This window comes from Petaurus breviceps, unplaced genomic scaffold, assembly GCF_028583685.1.
Source record: "Petaurus breviceps papuanus isolate PSGF00001 unplaced genomic scaffold, PetGlider_PUasm1.0 41, whole genome shotgun sequence".
In the NCBI taxonomy this organism is placed as follows: domain Eukaryota; kingdom Metazoa; phylum Chordata; class Mammalia; order Diprotodontia; family Petauridae; genus Petaurus; species Petaurus breviceps.
Window position 1 is genome coordinate 219,370 of NW_027186320.1, and position 22,187 is coordinate 241,556.

At 35.8% G+C, this 22,187-nt stretch overlaps 1 pseudogene; it reads left to right on the forward strand.

The window, feature by feature from the left end:
• Positions 1-3,644: 3,644 nt before the first annotated feature.
• Positions 3,645-5,228, forward strand: LOC138171032 (ribosome production factor 1 pseudogene; annotated as a pseudogene).
• The last annotated feature ends 16,959 nt before the right edge of the window (positions 5,229-22,187 follow it).

Here is a 22,187-nt window from a genome sequence, read left to right on the forward strand (position 1 = left end):
TTTACTCTCTTCCATGCCTAAAGTCACCATCCTATTTTTAAGTTTGGAAACATAATTAAAAAGTTTCCGATAAATTACTTGCTTAGTTTATCCGTCAACATAGATGGTGGAAGAAGTCATGTATTCAAATTAAAAAAAAAATTCTTGAAAAAATGAAAACATTTCTACAGTGCTGAATATTCCCAGAATAAAAATCTAAATAGGTTAATTCATTGTTATTTACTACAATCACTTTATTAAGGGGTACTTAAAATGCATGACAAACCAGTGTTTGACAACAGTAAAAGGCTTTTGAGAATGGGTTAAAATAACTACCTTAAGAAATGGAAGCAATAATAGACTTCAAAAAGGAAAGAAAGGGCAAAATAAGGCATATTAATGCCTAGATTCAATATGTTGGAGAAGATGCTGGCAGAAGTTAAGACACACACACACACACAGACACACACACACACACACACACACACACCAAATGCAGGGAGTAAAAGGCTACAAATTTATAGTCATTTGTCCACAAAATTCACTTGCCTTCACTCACTTCATGAATCATGAACTTGAAATTACCCTTAAGGCTCCTGACTTTCAGAGAGTTCAAGAACAATAAGGAAAAAAAAAATTCCCCCTTAGAGTTTATCACAGTTGAACTGGAAAAAGATTCAAAAAGCTCTAGAAGCCTCTGGAGATGCTGAAACAGGAGATAATGTTAAGAACAGGATCAATGCATCATAGCTTCACTCAGAGAACAGATTCTTTCTTTCATTTTTATCAAGTGAGCCTGAGGTCTAACTGTTGAAAACATACTGAAAATGTGAAAGAAAAAAGAAGAAAATGAAGAAAGATCATGATATCATGCTACAAAATGCCCATCTCCCAATGTTTCTTTAGAACAAAAGTTAAGGAAGAGAAAATTTTAAAAAAGGTAGGATAATTTAAACAAATAAAAAAAATATACATTAGGAAAGCTTGAAGATAAAAACCATGATTATAAAGGAAAAAGGGGGAAAATTCCAAAGAATTTCAGAAATTTATGATCAAAGGTATATACTTTTGTATATTACCTTTGTAAATTATGTTCTGAGGATCTAAATAGCCTTAAAGTTCCTTTCTAAAACATTTAAAAGCTTAGCATTTCAACCTTCTGTCTCTGGTCCTTCTTTCCAACTAACCCACATTCACATAGAAGTTTATCAATTGCTATCATGGGCAGGAAATAAAAAATCTTCTGGAGAAGAATGAATAAAGATGGCAATAAAAGCAGAAATAGAACATCATTTGTAAAAAAAAAAATCAACAATCGGAATTCTTAAATTTATTACACTTTCTTGAACATTATCAGTGTTGGGACTACAATGTCACTCTTCAGAAGACCCTTTTGTGTTACAGAACTCTGGTACATCAACCAGCAATGAAGGGTACATGGAGAAATTGAAACAGTGGGATTCCTTAAACATTAGGATTAATTTAAATTATTTAACATATTTTATATATCTAGATATTTGAGGGAGAGAGTAAAGGTGATGATGTTAAAGGAAACTGTGAGTATTTTGTCAGGATTTTGAATTTCTGTTTCCTTCTCCTGTTCTATTTCAAAGGAGTGTATGTGTATAGATAGAGAGAAAGATGGATAATAGAGCTATCTACATAAATGAATGTATATATGTATATGTGCATTACATGTATATAAATGTGAATATGCATGTATAAATTTGTATGTCCACACACATTACCATGTTACAAAGAGGGTTCAGGACAATTCCTGGGAATATGATTAGCAATACTCATACCTCACTGAAGCAAATACTCATTCGCCTAAAATAAAATAAACCTAAAAGTTATAGAGAATAATATATTTGCTCATAAACATTACATGATTGCATAAGAAAAGAAAGGGAATTTATCATTCTCCCTTCCCAGAAGATCTTATTACCTTGATCATGGAGTCAAGATGTCAAAGTATAAGCAGGAAATTGCTTGAACTCACAACCCAACCACCTCTAGTACCTATAAAAAATGAATCTAAACAAATTTTAGGTATATATTACACATAAAAAGACAAGAGTGAAATAGATGTTATGCTGAAGACAGCCTGGCAGGGCAACAGAAAGAGTCTATCACATTGGACTGGGAGCAGAACACAGTGCTATGTGGGCCACATTGGCACAGACATGCAGCACAGACAGGTCAGAGAAGACTTCAAGGGACTAAAAAACTGACAGCTGTGGCAGTTTCCCCACATCTCAACTCATAAATATCAAAGAGAAAGTAAAAGGAGTAAAATGGAGAAACTCTGTTGGACCTGGGTGAGAGAAGAGTGCTGTCCAGCCCCTGTCCCCAAGTGGCAGAGGTGGCTGCAGTATCTACTTAAAGAGCTCCATGCCCACAGATAGTAAGGGGAATAAGAGGCTGATCAGAGGACAAATGCAGGAATATCTTTGCTAGTGCTGAGGCAGGATATTTTTGCTTTATCTTCCTTGGATATGGTTCATATTCTTGGGTGGCAATACTGGGGTGAGGAGTCCTGGTGTTGAAGAGATTGTGGGGGATGTGGATAGGCATCCTCTTAAAAGTTCTGAACCTAGAAAAGGCTCAGACAACAGCTGTGCAAAATGCCAGAGAAAAGGGACACAGCACTCTCCACTCTTGAAGTAGAGTTCTATCATGGCAAAGAGTTCAAAAGTCAAGTAATTACATATGAAATGACAAGAATGAAATGAAAATTTGATTTTCAAATACAAGAATCAAGGAAGATGAACAAACAGAGGAAGAGAAAGCAGACTGTGGAATTGTTCTTTGTTGACAAAGATGATTAAAACATAGAACCAGAAGAAGACAACAAAGTCAAAACTCCTACATCAAAAGCCTCCAAGAAAAAAAATATGAATTGGTCTCAGGCCATGGAGGAGCTCAAGCAGGATTTTGAAAATGAAGTAAGAGAAGTAGAGGAAAAATTGGGGAGTAAAATGACAGAGATACAAGAAAATTATGAAAAACAAGAGAACAGTTTGCTAAATGAGACTCAAATATATTAAACAAAAATAACACCTTAAAAACTAGACTAACTCAAATGGCAAAAGAAGTTCAAAAAGGCAATGAGAAAAATCCCTTAAAAAGAAGAATTGGCCAGATGAAAAAGGTAGTTCAAAAGCTCACTGAAGAAAATAATTCCTTCAAAATTAGATTGGATCAAATGGAGGCTAATGACTTTATGAGAAATCAAGATATTAAAAAATTGATCCAAAAGAATGAAAAAATAGAAGGCAATGTGAAATATCTCACTGGAAACCTACTGGCCTACAAAAATAAATCCAAGAGAGATAATTTGAAAAATATTTTACCACTTGAAAGCCATGATACAAAAAAGAGCCTAGCTATCATCTTTTAAGAAATTGTCTCTTCTCCTTCTTCCCCCTTTCCTCAGCCCCCTCTCTCTTCCTTACCTCTCCTTTCTTGCTCTCTCTTTTCCTCTTCTTTCCACCTCTCCCCCTACTTTCTCTTCCTCTTTTCTCCCCTCCTTCCTCCCTTTCCCTCTCTTCCCCTCCCCCTCTACTCCTTCTCCCTCCTCTTCTCCAAGCCCCAGAGACTAGGTTGGTGACCCGGAAGTGCACCCCGGAAGCAGAAGTGCATGTGGGGCCAGAGGCCTAAGCATGGCGCCTAGCAGGGAAGCTGGGGCCAGAGGAGAGAACGGGGGAAGGAGGGGGGCGCGAAGCGGAAAGCTCCGGCCGAGGACCCGCGGGAGGCCCCCGAAAATGGGGCGACGGAGAGGGGGTCTCCGGGGCAGACCCAGCCGTGGCCCACGGCCTTCCCGCCGGGCTTCAGCATCTTGGAGATCAAGAACAAGCAGCAGTGCCACTTCATGTTTGTGCGCTGGAAGCAGCAGCAGCAAAAGGAAAAACTGGCAGCTAAGGAAAAAAAAAAACTTAAAAAAGAGAGAGAGGCACTTGGAGATAAGGCACCACCAAAACCAGTGCCCAAGACCATCGAAAACCAGAGGATTTATGATGAGACAGTAGTCGATCCTAATGATGAAGAGGTTGCTTAAGATGAAGGTACAGATGAATTTGCATCTCATTTCAGCAGACAGACTTCTCCCAAGATTCTTATTACCACATCAGACAGACCTCGTGGGAGAACAGTGAGGTTCTGCGAACAGCTGTCCACTGTTATACCAAACTCACATGTTTATTACCGAAGAGGACTAGCTCTGAAAAGAATAATCCCCCAGTGTATCTCTTGAGATTTCACAGATCTGACTGTTATATCAATGAAGATCGTAAAATACCAAACGGACTTGTTTTAAGTCTTTTACCTTATGGTCCAACTGCTCACTTTAGAATGATCAGTGTCTGCCTCTGCAAAGAGATAAAGAGGAAAGGAGAACCCACTCAGCATTCCCCTGAAGTAATCCTGAATAACTTTACAACAATACTGGGCCATTCCATTGGACGTATGTTTGCTTCTCTCTTCCCCCATGATCCTCAGTTTATTGGAAGGCAAGTTGCAACATTTCATAATCAGTGGGATTACATCTTTTTTCAGATTTCACAGGTACCTTTTTAAGAGCGAAAAGAAAGTGGGAATTCAGGAGTTTGGACTTCGTTTTACCTTAAAATTGAGATCTCTTCAAAAAGGGACCTTTGATTCTAAATATGGAGAATATGAATGGGTTCATAAGTCCTGAGAAATGGACACAAGTAGTAGGAAATTTCATTTATGAAGTATTGAGAAAGCAGGATTGAACATCACCTGTTTTGAACTTTGTTCTTTTTGACTGAAGGGACCTTATCTGAAGACACATTCACTTTTCAGCCTTATATTTGTCAGTGAAGTTTTGTTAATTGATTATTCTTTGAATTTATCTGCTCTGTGTAGTAATAATAAACAAATGTTGGAGTATGTTCTTTAATATATTTATTTTTTATAACTTTCATCTTGTACTGAGAGATGACTGAAAAGAGAATTAGACTAGGAGTCCAAGATTCTAATACCTCTCTGGTCATACAGCAAGTTATTAAAAGAATCTCTTTGCATCTATGCATTAGACAGGTAATAACCTTGCAGTAGCATATTCTGTGATGTTGGTATGATAGGGACTTCAAGAGAGAATCTAATAATTCAGCAGAGCTTTTCATCAATACAGAAATAACTCAAAGGACATCCTGTATGAACTGGATTAATTTTATGTACATTGAAATAAACTACATTTAATTTTCAGGTTTAAAAAAAAAAAAGAAATTGTCAAGGAAAACCTGCCCTGCTATTCTAGAGCAAGAGGGTAAATTATCAACTGAAAAAATTCATCAATTGCCTCTTGAAAAAGATCTGCAAAAGAAAACTTCTAGGAACAGTATAGCTAAATTCTAGAGTTCCCAGGTCAAGGAGAAAATATTACAAGCAATCAAGAAGAAATAATTTGAGTATTGTAGAAACACAAACAAGACAACACAAGAATTAGCAATTTCTACTTTAAGGGATATGGGGGTTTGGATTATGATATTCTGTAAGTCAAAAGAGTTAAGATTAATATGAAGCATCACCTACCCAGCAAAACTGAGTATAACACTTCAGGGCCTAGCAAAATCGGCAAATTGGAAAATCGGCTGAGGACTTGATTTTCATTTACTCTTTACTTTTCTTGAGAGGATACAAAACAATCCTAGAACCTTGGTATTTCCCGTATAATGCAGTGTTGTTTCCACACTGGCAGAAAAATATAAAAATCCAGTAGTGGTGCACAGATCTAATACCACAGATATGAGAATGGAATATTATCTTAAACATCTGACATTTCCCTCAATAGTTCTGGTAACTAGTGAAGAGTGTCTTGGTTGAAGAGATGATAATAGATCACAGCAGGGGTAGAATATCAGAAATTCTTGGAACCCATCCTAGAAAAGTAATTACAATTATAGAACCTTACACCCCCATAAGTGGAAAAGATTATTCCAAATGGTGGGAGTTCCCAAACCCCAGTTTTTACAGTTTTACATGCATATTAACATTTTCCAAGCTATTCAATAGGTTCTAAGAAAAAGAAATAGGAATCAATGTACATTTCCTTGAGAATATAAGCATAACTTGTAATACTAAACAGAAAATTTCATCTCCTTCTTAAACAAAATAACACTCCATCCACAATATACTTTGAACAATGTTTTTATTTCTATTATTTATCTTTCAAGGCTAGCATAATAGAATGGGAAAAAAAAAAGCTTCAGAGTATGGTGTTGCAAATGATCAGTGGTTGGATCTGCAGTAAGAGTCAGGGAGCATGCTTATAGACATAAAAGGATAGACTACATAAAAATAGGATTATTTAATCAAGATAAAATAATAGCTGACAGTAAAATTGTGAGGGGGATGAATAGATTAGAAATTACATGGACACAAATTTAGGAAAAATAAATTACTTATCCCAAGATGTTGATATATTCTCTCCATATACAGTAAACCCTGAAAAAAAGAAATCCTAAGTGAAGAAATAGAAACATTAATTATGGGCTTGTATGATCTCTACCTCTTATTATATATAGATGCAATACAGTTGTTATTGGTTTTTTTTTTTGCAAAAATACCATATGAACTACATGTTAAGTCACTAAAAAACCTGGCCCCCATCAAAAAAAAAGGAGAAAGACCATAGTTTGAAAATTATAAATGTGTGAAGTTGACTTCTATTCCTGGAAAAATCCCAACATAGTTTTGTTTATAAATAATTAACTGATGTTCTTGTTAAAAAGAAAATATGATCTAATGTGATAGCTTATTAAAACCAGAATGACTTCCTCAAGAATAAATTACGCTGATTACTCATATTTTTAAAGAATAAGTTTTACCAGGAGCCAAGATGGCAGAGTAAGCAGTAAATCACCATAACTCTCCCATATTCACCTCCAAATAACTAAAAAATTGTGCCCCAAAATAAATCCTGGAATATCAAGACCAGCAAAAGTAAAAGATAAATCTATTTCTGAGTCAAAGAAACTTGGAAGATCAGCAGGAAAGTTCTTTCTCACTTGGATAAAAAGCGATCACAGTCCAAGACAGAAAGCATCATATTAATTCAATAGCAAACTGTCCTCCTTAAGGAAAACCAGCAGGAGATCCTGAACCCCAGAGTGGTACAGCAGGCAAACATCAACAACAGGAACCCCTCCACCCCACACATTGGAAATACTGAAATTCAAAAATGTAATTAACAAGATTGAAAGTAAAAAAAAAATGTTGAGCTAATAAAGAATTATAGGAGCCTGTTTTATTTTAAAAAGAGAGAGAGAGGCAGATAACTCATTGGTTAATTTACTTTTCAAAAATGTATAAAGAAAACCAAATATCTATCCAGCGTCAAAAATGAAAAAGGTGGAATGTCCACCACTGAAGAATTAATTAAAGCAGTCCTTAGGAGTATTTTGCCCAATTATATGTCAATAAATCTGAAAGGCTGAGTGAAATAAGTTTATATTTAAGAAAACATAAATTACCCCGATAAACAGATCATTAAATAAAATGATTAAATAACCCCTCTTAGAAAAAGAAATTGAACAAGTCATTAATTAACTTTCCAAGAAAAAATCTCAAGGGCAAGATGGTTTCACAAGAGAATTCTACCAAACATTTAAAGAACAATCAACTAAAATACTATATAAATTATTTGGAGACATAGGTAAAGAAGGAGTCCTACCAAATTTATTTTTTTGACACAAATATGCTGCCATTACATAAACCAGGAAGAGCTAAAATAGAGAAAGAAAATCATAGACCAATTTCTCTAATAAATCATTGATGCAAAACTTTTGAACAAAACATTATCAAGGTGATCACAGCAATCTATCACAAGGATTATACACAATAACCAAGTGGGATTTACACCAGTTATACAGGGTTGGTCCAATATTAGGAAACTGATCTCTGGGGAGCCCTACCATCCCACAGCAGGGCTGAAAAATAGTTGCTTACCCAGAGCATGAGAGAGAGAGTGGCAGTGCACAAAAGAGACAGGACTCTGAGAGTGGTGGAAAGGAGAGCCAATTTTATTACCCCACATATAAGCTTTTGTAGAATGATTACTAATTGTTTCCCCCTGAGGACACTGCACACTTCTTTGTTCCCAAGTGAGGGGTGTATAACTTGCTTATCTCGAGGACACAATGCTCACACCTGTGTGTTTCAGCTCCTTCCTGGTGCATGGGGAACCAATTCAGGCCCTATAGCTGGCTCCTCAGCTAAGAGGGCTTATTCAGCCATCAGAGTCAGAGTCCAACTGGCTTGTGGTCCTCTACACTGATGAATATAATTGACCATATCATTAACAAAACCAATAGGAATCATATGACTATCTTAATAGAAGCAGGGGAAAAAATAACTTTTGTCAAATACAGCACCCATTCCTACTAAAAACACTAGTGTCAGAATAAATGCAACTGTCCTTAAAATGGTAATCATTATCTAACTAAAAGCATCAGCAAGCACTGTCTTTAAAGGGGGCTAGATACGTTCTGAATAAGATGATGGGTAAAGCAAGGATGCCCATTATCATCACTTTTATTCAATATAGTACCAGTAATATTAGTTATAGCAATAAGAGAAGAAAAAAATAAATTGAAGGAATTAAAGTAGGCAATTAGGGAACAAAATTATTGCCCTTTGATGATGATATGACTGTATATTTAGAGAATAGTTGAAATAATTAACAACTTTAGTAACGTTGCTGGATATAAGATAAACCCACATAAATCATGAGAATTTCTTTATAGGAATAACAAAGCACAGCAGAAAGAGATAGAAAGAGAATTTACAATAACAGTAAACAGCTTAAAATACATGGGATTCTCCAATCCAAAACAAACCCAGGAAGTATATGAACACATTTACAAAATACTTCATGCAAATAAACTCAGATTTAAATAATTGGAAAAATATCAGTTCCTCATGGGTAGTTGGAGGTAATGTAATAAGAATCAAAATTCTACTCAAGCTAATTTATTTATACAATGCCATACCAATGAAATTACCAAAAAAATTAATAGAGCTGGAAAAAATAACAACAATATTGATCTGGAAGAACAAAAGGTCAAGAATATTAAGGGAATTTACAGAAAAATACAAAGAGAGGTGGTCTAGCAAGACCAGGTCTTAAAACTAAATTATAAACCAGTAAATATCAAAACTCTCTGTTATTGGCTAAGAAATATGGTGGTGGAGCAGTGGAATAGATTAGGTACACAAGACAAGTAATCAACAACCATAGTAACCTATTTTGAGAAACTCAAAGACCTCCCCTTTGGGATAAGAATTCATTATTTGACCACAAACTGCTTGGCAACTACCAAAAAATTACTTTATAGAGCTAGAAAAAATAGTAACAAAATTCATTTGGAACAACAAAAGGTCCAGAATATCAAGGGAATTAATGAAAAGCAATGCTAGGGAAGGGGGCCTAGCCATACCAGATTTTAATCTGTATTATAAAGCAAAAGTCATCAAAATTACTTGGTACTGGCTGAGGAATACAGTAGTGGATCAATGGAATAGAGTGGGTACACAAGACTCAGCAGTCATTGACTATAGTAATCTATTGTTTGATAAACCCAAAGGCCCAGTTTTGGGGGATAAGAACTCACTATTTGAAAAAACTGCTGGGAAAACTGGAATATAGTATGGCAGAAACTGGGCATAGATCATTATCTAACACCATATACCAAAATCAAGTATATATGGGTGCATGATCTAGGTTTAAAGGCTGATACTGTATGCAATCTGGGAGAGGAAGAAATAGTTTACCTGTAAGATTTATGGAGAAGGGAAGACTTTATGACCAAAGAAGAAAGAGAGAGCATTATAAAATGCAAAATGGATAATTTTGATTACATTAAATTGAAAAGTTTCTGTACAAACACAGCCAATGTAACCAAGATTAGGAGGGAAGTGGAAAATTGGTAAAGCATTTTTACAACCAATGTCTCTGATAAAGGCCTCATTTCTAAAATATACAGAGAATTGTGTCAATTCTGTAAGAATACAAGTCATTCCACAATTGATAAACGGTCAAAGGATATGAACAGGCAGTTTTTAGAGGAGGAAATTAAAGACATCTACTAGCATAGGAAAAATGCTCTAAATCACTATTGATTAGATAAATGCAAATCAAAACAACTCTGAGGTATCGTGTCTCACTGGTCAGATTGGCTTAGATGAAAAAACAGGAAAATGACAAATGCTGGAGAGGATGTGGAAAAATTGGAACACTAATGCATTGTTGGTGAAGTTGTGAACTGACTATCATTCTAGAGAGTAATCTGGAACTATGTCCAAAGGCATATAAATAATTTCCCAACCTTTTACCGAGCAATACCACTTCTAGGGTTGTATCTCAAAGAGATCATAGAAGTGGGAGGAAGACCCATAAGTACAAAATATTTATAGCAGCTCTTTTTGTGGTTGCAAAGAATTGGAAATTAAGAGGATGCCCATCATTTGGGGAATGGATAAATATATAGGGAGGGGGATAATTCATGACTACACAACAGATAGAAAACATTACAAAATGTAAAATAGATAAATTTGATTATATTAAACTAATAAGCTTTTGAATAAACAAAACCAATGAAAAAATATTAGAAGGAAAGCAGAAAGCTGAGAAACAATCTTTACAGCAAGTGTCTTTGATAAAGGCTTCATTTATCAAATATAAAAAGAGTTGAATCAAATTTATAAGAATAAAGGCCACTACTCAACTGATAAATGGGTGAGGGATACCAAGAAGCAGTTTTTAGATGAACAAACCAAAGCTATCTATAGGCATTTCCCTGAATCTTAGAATTTTTGAAATGGGAAGGCATCACAGGTTCTGTGGTCTAAAATTTAACTATTGTGACCTTGAATATTATATGAAAAGGGTTCAGTCAGTCAACGGCTCTACTTAATCTGTAACAGAGAGTAGGCTAAGTGCCAGAGGTAAGAAGGAAAGCAAAAAAGAAAAAAAAAAACTCAGTCTGTCTTAAGACAAAATAAAAATAATTTCTAGAGCAGAGGTTTAAAACTCACTGCTTTCATGTAGTCAGCAGCATTCCCAATTTCTCTCTGTAGCCTGAATGTGGCCTGAACCAAATTAAAACATAAGAAACATGAATGGGAGATATATATATATATATACATATATATACATGTGTGTACATATATACATATATATAAGATGAAATTTTATTATTTAATATATTTTGAATTATTTCGTTTATTTTTAATTTACCACATTTATTTCCACAAGATTTTGAATTGCAAATTTTCTCCCTGTCTTTCCCCTAGCCACCACCCCAAATCAGTGATCCCAGTGAACACCCCATCCCCCAATCTGCTCTTTCCTTTACCTTCCCCCATCCCCATTATGACTTTGCAGTAGGGCAAAATGGATCTCCATACCCCAGTGCCTGTACATCTTATTTCCCAGTTGCATGTAAAAATAATAATAATAATAATTTTTTAAACAATTGATTTTCAAACTTTGAATTCCAGATTCTTTCCATTCTTCTCTCATCACCCACCCTCACTGGAAATAAAAGCAATTCCATACAGGTTGTAAGACTGAATATATTTCCCTCCATTCTATCCTGCCCCCCCCCCCTTGTTCTATAGTCTACTTTGACTCTGTCCCTTTTGAAAAGTGTGTGCTTCTAACTACCCTCCCTGTTCCAATCTGCACTCCCATTTATCATATCCCCTCATCATCCCCCCCACTTTCCTGAAGGATGAGATAACCAATTTAGTGTGTATGTTGTTCCCTCCTTAAACCAAATTCAATGAGAGTAAGGTTGAACCATTCCCTTTTGCCTTTCTCTTCCTCCCCTCCATTGTAACCGTTTTCCCTTGCCTCTTCTATGAGATAATTTACCCCATTTGGTCTCCCCCATCTGGGTACATTATATTCCTCTCTAACATCTTTATTTTATTTTTTAGATATCATCACTTCCTATTCAGCTGATCCTATGCCCGCTATGTATGTATACATGTACACATATACACATACTCATATATGTATTCATATACACATATATACTCCTACATAAACATATATATGCATGTATACATATGCATATAAACATATATAGAGAATTATATATGTATATGTATTTCTTAAGTTACAATTATTGTTTTTCCACATAGGAATGTAAATAGTTCAACTTTTCTAAGTTCCTTCTGATTTGTTTTCCCTTTTTTCCTTCCCATGCTTCTCTTGCTTCTTATATTTGAATGTCAAATTTTCTATTCAACTTTTTTTCATCAAGAACACTTGAAAGTATTCTATTTCATTGAATGACCACATTTTCCCCAAATCATCATCCTCAATTTTGCTAGATAGGTGATTCTTGGTTTTAATCTTAGCTCCTTTGATCTCTGGAATATCATATTCCAAGCCATTCGATCCCTCAATGTAGAAGCTGCTAGATCTTGTGTTATCCTGATTGTGTTTCCACAATACTCAAATTGTTTCTTCTTAGCTACTTTTAATATTTTCTCCTTGACATGGGAACTTTGTAATTTGGCTATAATATTCCTAGGAGTTTTCTTTTTGGAGGCCTTTATCAAGAGGTGATTGGTGAATTCTTTCAATTTCTGTTTTGCCTTCTGGTTCTACAATATCGGGGCAATTTTACTTGAGAATTTCTTGAACGATGATTTCTATGTTCTTTTTTTGATGATGGCTTTCAGGTAGTCCATTAACTTTTAAATTATCTCCCCTGGATCTATTTTCCAGGTCAGTGATTTTTCCAATGAGATATTTCAAATTGCCTTCTATGTTTTCATTTGTTTGGATCTGTTTTGTAGTATCTTGATTTCTCATTAAGTCATTACCTTCCATTTGCTCCAATCTAATTCTTGGGGAATTATTTTCTTCAGTAACCTTTTGAAATTTCTTTTCCATCTGGCAAATTTTGGCTTTTTAAGGCATTCTTCTCCTCATTGGCTTTTTGGGCCTCTTTTGCTATCTGAGTTAGGCTATTTTTAATGTGCTATATTCTTCATTCAAGTTGTTGACTTGCTTTTCATTATTTTCTTGCATCATTCTCATTTCTCTTCCGAGTTTTCCCTCCACTTCTCTTACTTGATTTTCCAAATCCTTCTTGAGCTCCTCCATAGCTTGTAACCAATTCATATTTTTGGAAGCTTTTGGTGCAGGAGTTCTGACGTCATTGTCTCCCTCCTCTTCCATGCTTTCATCCTTTTTTTCTGCAAAAAAAGGAATGTAATTTTTGATTCTGGTGTTTGCTTTACTTCCTTTGCTTGCTCATGTTGCCACTCAATTACTTGACTTTTGAATTCTTTGCCACAGTAGAATTCTGCTTCCAAATAGGAGAGGTTTATCCCAAAACACTGAGGTTTTCACTGCTGCCAAGTTTATTATTTGGGTGCCCTCTCTGAAGCCCCCACAAGCTCTGCCCCCCAGCTCACACAACCCAGCACCTCCCCCCAAGATAGCAATCCAGATCCAAGCAGGTTGAAGCAAATGCGATTGCCCTCTGAATGGTCAACTATTCACTCTATGTTCTTCAGGCCAGGAGCTCTGGAAACAGCCATGTAGTAGCTGCCTCACCTCCATCTTTTCACCCCACAGGGGAAGGGGTGGGACCATGCTCCTTTTACCTCCAGTCCCAACAGAGTTCCACACTGACATTTTACTTTCTCTTTGGTGTTTATGGATTGATAAGTCTGAAAACCACCACAGCTACTGGTGCTTTACTCTAGTGAAGTCTTTTCTGGGTGTTGCTGGTTTGGGGCTGCCCTGAGGCTAAAACTATGTCTCATGTTGGGCTGGGCTGGGCTCCCAGAACACTGGGAAGAACCTTTCCTGTAGGCCTGCTGGGCCACCTTCAACAGGCCAGTCCCTTCATTAATTCATCCTCTGTCTGTAGAATAGTCCTAGAACCCCTAAAAACATTAGCAAAACCCTCTCCCAGAATTTCTGTAAACATACAACAAGAAAATCCTTCTTCAGGGCTTCTGAACCAACAGAAAGGTTCCCAGACCCCTGAAACAACAGCACTATCCTTCACCAGTGGACAGTATTCATTCTGCCTGCAGGACAGTCTCCAGACCCCTGCAACAACAGCACTGTCCCTCACCAGTGGACAGTATTCACTCTCTGTCTGCAGGACAGTCTCAGGGCTTCTTAACCAAAAGCCAGGTTCCAGGACTTCTTCAACAAAAGGACTGTCTTTCACCAGTGGACAAATCTGGCAAAACAACATCAAAACAGACAGACAAAGTACCAGCAAAACAGCCATGTCTCCTCAGTCCTTGGCAGCTCTGGGGGCAGGTCTCAAAAGTCCAGGGCAATTCAAAGTAACCCCCAGCAATCCTTCTCAGTCTCTCTCTCTGCCTCCATGAGGTGCTGCTTCCAAAAAGTTCTTCTGCCTCTCTCTTGTCTCTCCAAATCTACTTCACCAGCTCCTCCCAGTTCAGGACTCTCTTTTCACATCAACAAGTCCATTCCACAGGTGGGATTAACAAGCTCTGGGTTTTAACACAATCAATTTGAAAACCAAGCCACTACAGGGGAATCTTTAATTGCCATTACTATCACAACATGAGGTTTGTTTCACTCTGTCACTGTGGGTTCTGTAGCTCTAAACTTTGTTTAGAATCATATTTTATAGGTATATGAGATGGTTGTGGGGTGAGCTCACAGAATTTTCCTATTTCTATGCCACCATCTTGGCTCTGCTGAAACTGCTCCCAGAAATATTTTTAAATTAATATATATACAAAATAAAACATAGATATTCTATTTTGAAAAATTAATTCGTTCGGAGACCTACAGACATCCCTATTTACAGATTCGTGGCCTAGGTTTCTAATTTGAGTTCGACACCACAACTTCCAAAAAACTTCAACTCTTCTAAAACCTTTTTTTGTCTTCTGACCAGTGTAATATAATGCCAAGGAAAGGCAACTTCCCAAGGTTCAGAATACCAGCATAGGTGCTCTCCATTTTATTCAGTGACCAACCAAGAACAGAGAAGATCAAAACATGACATCATTCCAAATACAGCATTTACTAAATGTGATTAAATAATCTCCAAGGACTACCCCACCCCAGGACCTTCCAATCATTCAATCAATTACAAAGTCTCTGTTCTAAATACTTCTCCACCCCTAGGCTATACCTTAATTAAGTCCACCACAAAGCCCCTCTTCTCAAATGGAGATTAGTTTCCAAACATAAGGTCAAAAGTTCCCCACCCCTGGATCACAATTGAATCTACCCCAGAGTTACATCAAGTTTAAACACAGCACTTAATACCCAAATGGAGGTCTTTTCTTCATCTTGACACGAGGCAAGTTCTCAGCAATCTTAGTTCCTGGGGAGACAAGGCTTAGCAAGGCCATAAGATACATTGCCAATCCCTTCATGAATTTATCCTCTGTCTGTAGAACAGTCCTAGAACCCCTGAACACATTAGCAAAGCCCTCTCCCAGGATTTCTGTAAACATACAACAAGAAAATCCTTCTTCAGGGCTTCTGAACCAACAGAAAGGCTCCCAGACCCCTGCAACAACAGCACTGTCCTTCACCAGTGGACAGTATTCACTCTGTCTGCAGGACAGTCTCCAGACCCCTGCAACAACAGCACTGTCCTTCACCAGTGGACAGTATTCACTCTCTGTCTGCAGGACAGTCTCAGGGCTTCTTAGTGAACAGCCAGGTTCCAGGACTTCTTCAACAAAAGGACTGTCTTTCACCAGTGGACAAATCTGGCAAAAGAACATCAAAACAGACAGACAAAGTACCAGCAAAACAGCCATGTCTCCTCAGTCCTTGGCATCTCTGGGGGCAGGTCTCAAAAGTCCAGGGCAATTCAAAGCAGCCACCAGCAATTCTCTTAGTCTCTCTCTCTCCACGAAGTGCTGCTTCCAAAAAGATCTTCCGCCTCTCTCTTGTCTCTCCAAATCTACGTCACCAGCTCCTCCCAGTTCAGGACTTTCTTTTCACATCAAAAATTCCATCCCACAGGTGGGATTAACAAGCTCTGGGTTTTAACACAATCAATTTGAAAACCAAGCCAATACAGGGGAATCTTTAATTGCCATTACTATCACAACCAGTAAGTCTCTTTCTCAGAAATATCTGCTTTCAATTTTGTTAGAATTGCTCCTCCAACTTCCCCACTTAGCTGTACTGAATAAAGGCTATAATCACTACTACTCAGAGTTGCCACAATAAGTTCCAAGTCAGAAACACTGACCTCAAGGGGCTTTCATTCTAATCAGAGAGATAATATGCCAAAAATATACACACAAAATATGCACAGCCTAAACAGCCAGTTATCTCAGAGGGAAGGAAATAGCACTGAAGAGGGAAGATAATCAAAAAAGGTCTTCTACACAAAGTGAGATTCTCCAAATGACCAAATGATCAGCAAAATACCCATCATATATTTGATAGAGCTTTATAAACCTGTATTATTTTATGTTTTTCCATTGCATGAATGATTTGTATTCCTGTGTGATTCCTACCATGCCTTGTTCCCTACTCCCTGCCCTTCTCTGTCACTATGCCTTCAATGCTTCATAAAAAAGAAGAATAAGAAGGTCTCAGGGCAATTTTGTATTTTTTGGTCAAAAAAAAACAGAGGAAAGCCAAGAGTATGTGAAGTCTACAACTTAGTCTCTTCTCTCTGAATCTAACGCAAATGATTCTTCCATTCATGTAGTTTTTCAGAGACTTTGTTAAACTATAACATTTCAAAGATGTATGACCCAGAGCACAATCAATCTTTGCCCTTCCTGTATTTCTTAGATTTCAAAAAAAAGTATCCCTTCTTTATAAAGCTTCTGTCAATGAACTGCTGATGTGCAACTTGAATTGGCTAATTCTCAGATGGGAAACACAGGCCTTCACCTGCCCTATATTAGAACTCTTTCTAACTTCGTAGGAGACCTTTAACTAGATAGAAGACATTGTATTATGATTGACATCACCTTCATGGATACCAGATTACTCCTACATATAATGAAGAATCAGAGAAGGGATTTTCTAGTGGACCTACTCAAAGTGTCCTTGAAATTACTCAAACATTTTGTCAAGATGGCAAACAATTTTGGAAGGACTTTGGAAAACTAAAATAACTTATTTTGTTTAAAAGCAGATTCCTCTGTGATTATATCATATAGAAATGCATGTTCCCTCATGATTTAGAGGGAAGGCTAACATCTGTTTTCTTATCTACTCTAATCTATGATTATAGATTTTTTTTTCCATTTAACTCCATGTTGATGCACAACCCTAGACAATATATTCTTCTGTATTTAGTAAATGTCTCTGCTGTTTTCCCATTTCCTTTTCTATCTTCCCTCTCCCTCTCACTGTTAACAAAAATACAAACACCACAATATCCTCTAGTTGTAACTTATGGAAAGAATTTATAATTGATTCAAGAGCAATGTCTTGATACTTTAGAGATATCAGTGGAACTATATGACTGTGATACATTTTGTAACTATCAAAAGTAATAATATTAATATTTATGAAGTGGGAATTACAAAAAGTTGTATTTGAATATATAATAAGGGCTGTATACAAGTTGAACTCATGTCTCTTCCAGCTCTATGATTTTGTGATAAAGTCTGATGAAGATGTCTAAGGTTTAAAATAGCTGCAGTTACTTAGGTTATTTCATTACTTAACACATTTTATGAAGCCGATATCCAATGGTGTCATCAAAATGGGGGGGGGGTTATACTCTTTAAAATAAAGCAATTTCATTTTCTACAATTTTTTTTATTCTCATTTGATTAGCTTCATTATCTGGGGACTATTTATTGAAATTATAAATACCAAATTTCAATGAAAGTTCTCAGAACTCTAGTTATTATCCTTAGGAGAAATCGCAATAGTACTTGGCATTGACATGAAGTTTTGCAAAGCACATTATGTAGACTATTTCCTTTAAACATAAATGTAATCCAATGAGGTCAGTATTACAAGTATTATCTCATTGTAGAGATGAGACAGGTGAGGCTTAGAGTTTGTGCTCTGTTTACAATATATAATAGCTCTGTGACCATTGATGAATCATGCAACCTGTCAGTGGCTCAAGCAACTTGTATACTTTAAATTACAGATTAATAAGCAATTGATCACCAGGGAGTGACTTTCCACACTAAAAGAGTCCTAAGTTACTGAAATCACAGATCTTGTAAATCAAGCAAACCAATGTATAAATCAATAACAACCCAATGTAGCACATCAAATTCTAATGGTATCCAAAATAACTATAAGATCCCTTTCTACTCATAGATTTTAAAGCCTAAAATTTTAATTATAAATTAAATTATTTGATTTGATTTGGGGGGAAGAACCATGTTCCACTGTGGATTCATACTAAACTGATAGTATATTAGTGTATCCTTATATCTTCCCACTACCCCCCAACACACACATAAACTGTTTTCTGGTAATGTATTCTGCACCTTGTATTATGAAGTTTTGTTTTGTTTTGTTTGTTAGACAATCATATACTTTCCTTATTAAAATTCACCTTTCAAAAAGCCTGCCTGCATATTTTGGTCTCTTTGGATCCTGAATTTTTATTTTATGAGCTAACAATCCTTTTTGGGTTGGTGTCACCTGAGTATTTAATATGCATACTAATCTATGTTTGTCCAATTAATTGAATAAGTAATTATTAGGTTTAGAAAAGATCTTAGAGATTAGAGTTTGGAATCAAAGGGAGGTATTCTTGCTCCATGTCAGAGATCGTAGAATTATATTTTAAACTTCCACTTTTAAGTATGGTGAGTAGAGATTAGACTTCTGATTTCATCATTACCCTGGACTTTCTTATAAACATAAATCTAAAATATCAGGACCATGAAAATTAAGTTTAGATTGTCGATGCATTGGTATGAATTATTCTTCAATACTGTCTTCCTTGCTTAATAGCAGGACAAACCATCATGCTTTGCCTTTCAATGCACATCATTGTTACGTTGGTGTGATAAATATGACAACCCTTTGCCAACATTTCATTGCTGGTATACAATTCAGGAATATGTCTTTTTCCATCTGCTCAAATCAGGCCACACCTCTAAAACCCTCCCATTTCTTAATTTTCTACTGCATTCCCCAGATATGTCATCTCTCTCAAATGCATAATTTGGCATATCTTTAGGAGTATTTTTTTTTTCTGTATAACCTCTTATAGTTTAATGGAGGGAAGCTTCTGACAACCCACTATCATCTATCCTCCATATATCCTCAGTTCATACAAAATGGGTTCTAGTCAATTTTTATGAAAAGGATGACTCACAAGGACACTGAACATATTAAATAAGCTGTATGTCACTTCATAATAGGTCCATGACTCATGGTCACAGAAGTTTGAGAGAGAGACAATATCAACCTATTTATCATTATCTTGGCCTGTTCTTTAATATTACACTGTCTTGGCAAGCTCTGGGAAGATATGCACACTTTCATAACTTTTTTTCTCCCATAAATAGCACTGTCAAATACTGTTAGTTGACAAAATTTTTTACAAATTTAGTGAGTCACAGTTTTCATCAATTATTAACAGGATATTTTACAAAGCATTATTTTCCCCTAGGTGTTTATCATGAAGCTCATCAGGTGAGTAGTTATCCAAATTTGTTCAGCCCCTAAGCAATGTCAATGTCTCTGGATTCTAACACAGTGATTTCCTTATTAATCTAGATGGCAGAACAATAAATAGACAACTAAACAACTCCATGTTCAGCTAAAATAGAAATAGAAATTCTATATGAAGCCATTGGCTAGAAACAGATTCTTCAGTACCAGAGAATGATTGAGCACACATACTAACTTGTAGGGTGACTAGATCTTATAATATGTCTTACTTCAATTGTCCTTTTTTCTTTTCTTTTCTAATCAGACCTTCTTCCTGCCCTGCGTACATTTATCCTACATTTTATTAAGATGAGGGAAGTGATTTAACAATAAGCTCTTATTTATAGAAAGATTACTGACTATTATTGCTATGGCATCAGTATATTGCATACCTACGTGAAACATCATTTTTAAAGAAAATAATGTATTTTAGCATTCAAGAAATGGAATTAAAGAAAACTAACAAGACTGAGCTCAAATTCTTAGGTCATCTGAGAAGTTCTGTCACCTCATTTTCCCAAAAAGAGGGAAATTATATAGTGAGGATTATTTTAATTTTAATCAATAAAATTACCCTTCTTGTTAGTGGAGGAGAGGGGTTATTGCTAAAAGTAACCCCTGGAAAGCTTTTAGGGGAAGAAAATATTTCCTTTGCTCCTCTTGTTAAGTCTATGTTTCAATTCTTATGCCCATTCATGAAGATAACTATTCTTCTATAGCCAGAAGTCTTACTAGCTATTTCCCTAATATATTCTGCCACTACAAACCAGTTTCAGAGACAAAAAGCTAAACCATTCTTCTCTTATCCAGAATGTCTAAATCATCAAAATAAAGGAATTTTATACCTAACATAGTTTATTTTACCTAGGGCTTTACTATTGAATCATTGCACTAATTTAGACAGTTCCTCAGAATTAATCAATTTAAAATAATTCACATAATTCAGTTTCACAGGTATATTTATGGGGTGATTGACATAGACTTGGAGTGACTTAGATCAAAGCTGGATTATGACCTTGCTTGGAGTCATGTCTGACTGTAAACAGGACATAAGCTTTTGCCTCATTTTCCAACTAAAAAAAAATAAAAAGTTTCAGAGATCATATTATCAAAAACATCTAGATAAATTGTAGACTTTATTAAACCACTACTTTTTTTAAGCTGTGATACAATCTCCCAGCATCAGTCAAGTTTTCTTATTTATTATCTTAAAGTGTATATGCAGATGATATGAATCTCAACAAGTTTCTAGTGGAAGAAAGGGCCATCCTTTGAAAAGGGGAGAGGCACCTTTGAAAAAATGCAATACTTTCACTTCCTATGAACAGAGTAGTTGTGGGGGAAAAAACAGCTTTCAAATTATGAAGAGTAATAGTAAACATGATAGGTAGACTAGGATAGTATAGAGAGACTTGGCCTTGTACTCAAGTATTCCTAGATTTAAGTATAGCTTCTAACTCATACTATTTGACCTTGGCAATCCATTTAATCCTACAGTAGTATAGACAGCTCTCTAAGACTTAAATTGCAGAGAAGAGGCTCATCTGTTTGTAGAAGAAGATCCTTCACATGGGAATTCCCTTTAATAAATAAACTTTTACATCTTGTCCTTATCCCTGTATATTATTTATTATCCTTACTGTGACTAAGGATAATGTTAGTTTGAATGTGTGACATTGGAAGTAAAAATGAACAATGAGTCAAAAAATTTGGAATCTAGTCACTTTTCTGCTACTCAATGTAAGATTTTAGGCAAGTCTACACTCCCATTACTCATCTCTAAAATGTATAGTCAGACAAGATGATCAGGCAGATGCATTTTCCAGCTCTAATATCATGTAAATTTAATTTAGCCCGTAATCTTAAGAACTACAGAAAAATAATCTGAATTATGATTACTGCTTATGTGTTAAGGAAGTGGATGTTTATCCAGATGAAAGATTATACCACATTTCTGCACTACCTTTCATGTTTTACAATTAGATTATTTCATGTGATGGTGCCAAATGACTCATAAAGAAAAAAAAAAAAGATAAAATAAAGATTTCACTAATTATCCTTTAAAGTAACTGGCAAGATCTTGCAGAATTAAAGAGCAAACCAATAGAGAGATTTAAAAGAAATCAAACCTATTGAAGGAATATACAGATTATATTATTAGCTAATAAAAGGAGAAAAGGATCACATTTTTATACTTTAAATATTCATCATTTCGATGCTGTCAACTATAAATCACCCAACCTTACCAAACTCTCTGAAGTTCTTGGAAAAGCCATTTGACATGCCCCATTAATAAGGAAGATATATTCTCTCCTAAATAGTTGCTTGCTTAATCTAAGGCCTTTTAAACTACTTTATAGAAATATTCCATTCTACTCTACTCCCAGATTGTTTTGACCATGCTGTATTGCAGAAGTAAAACATGTTAAGTAAAACCTTCTCTTGTAATTTTCACTTCATAAAATTTCACCCTACTGAAGTTCTAGATGAGATTTCCAAACAAAATAATTTGGATCTAGAATTTTGACAAGATGATTTTGACACTGAT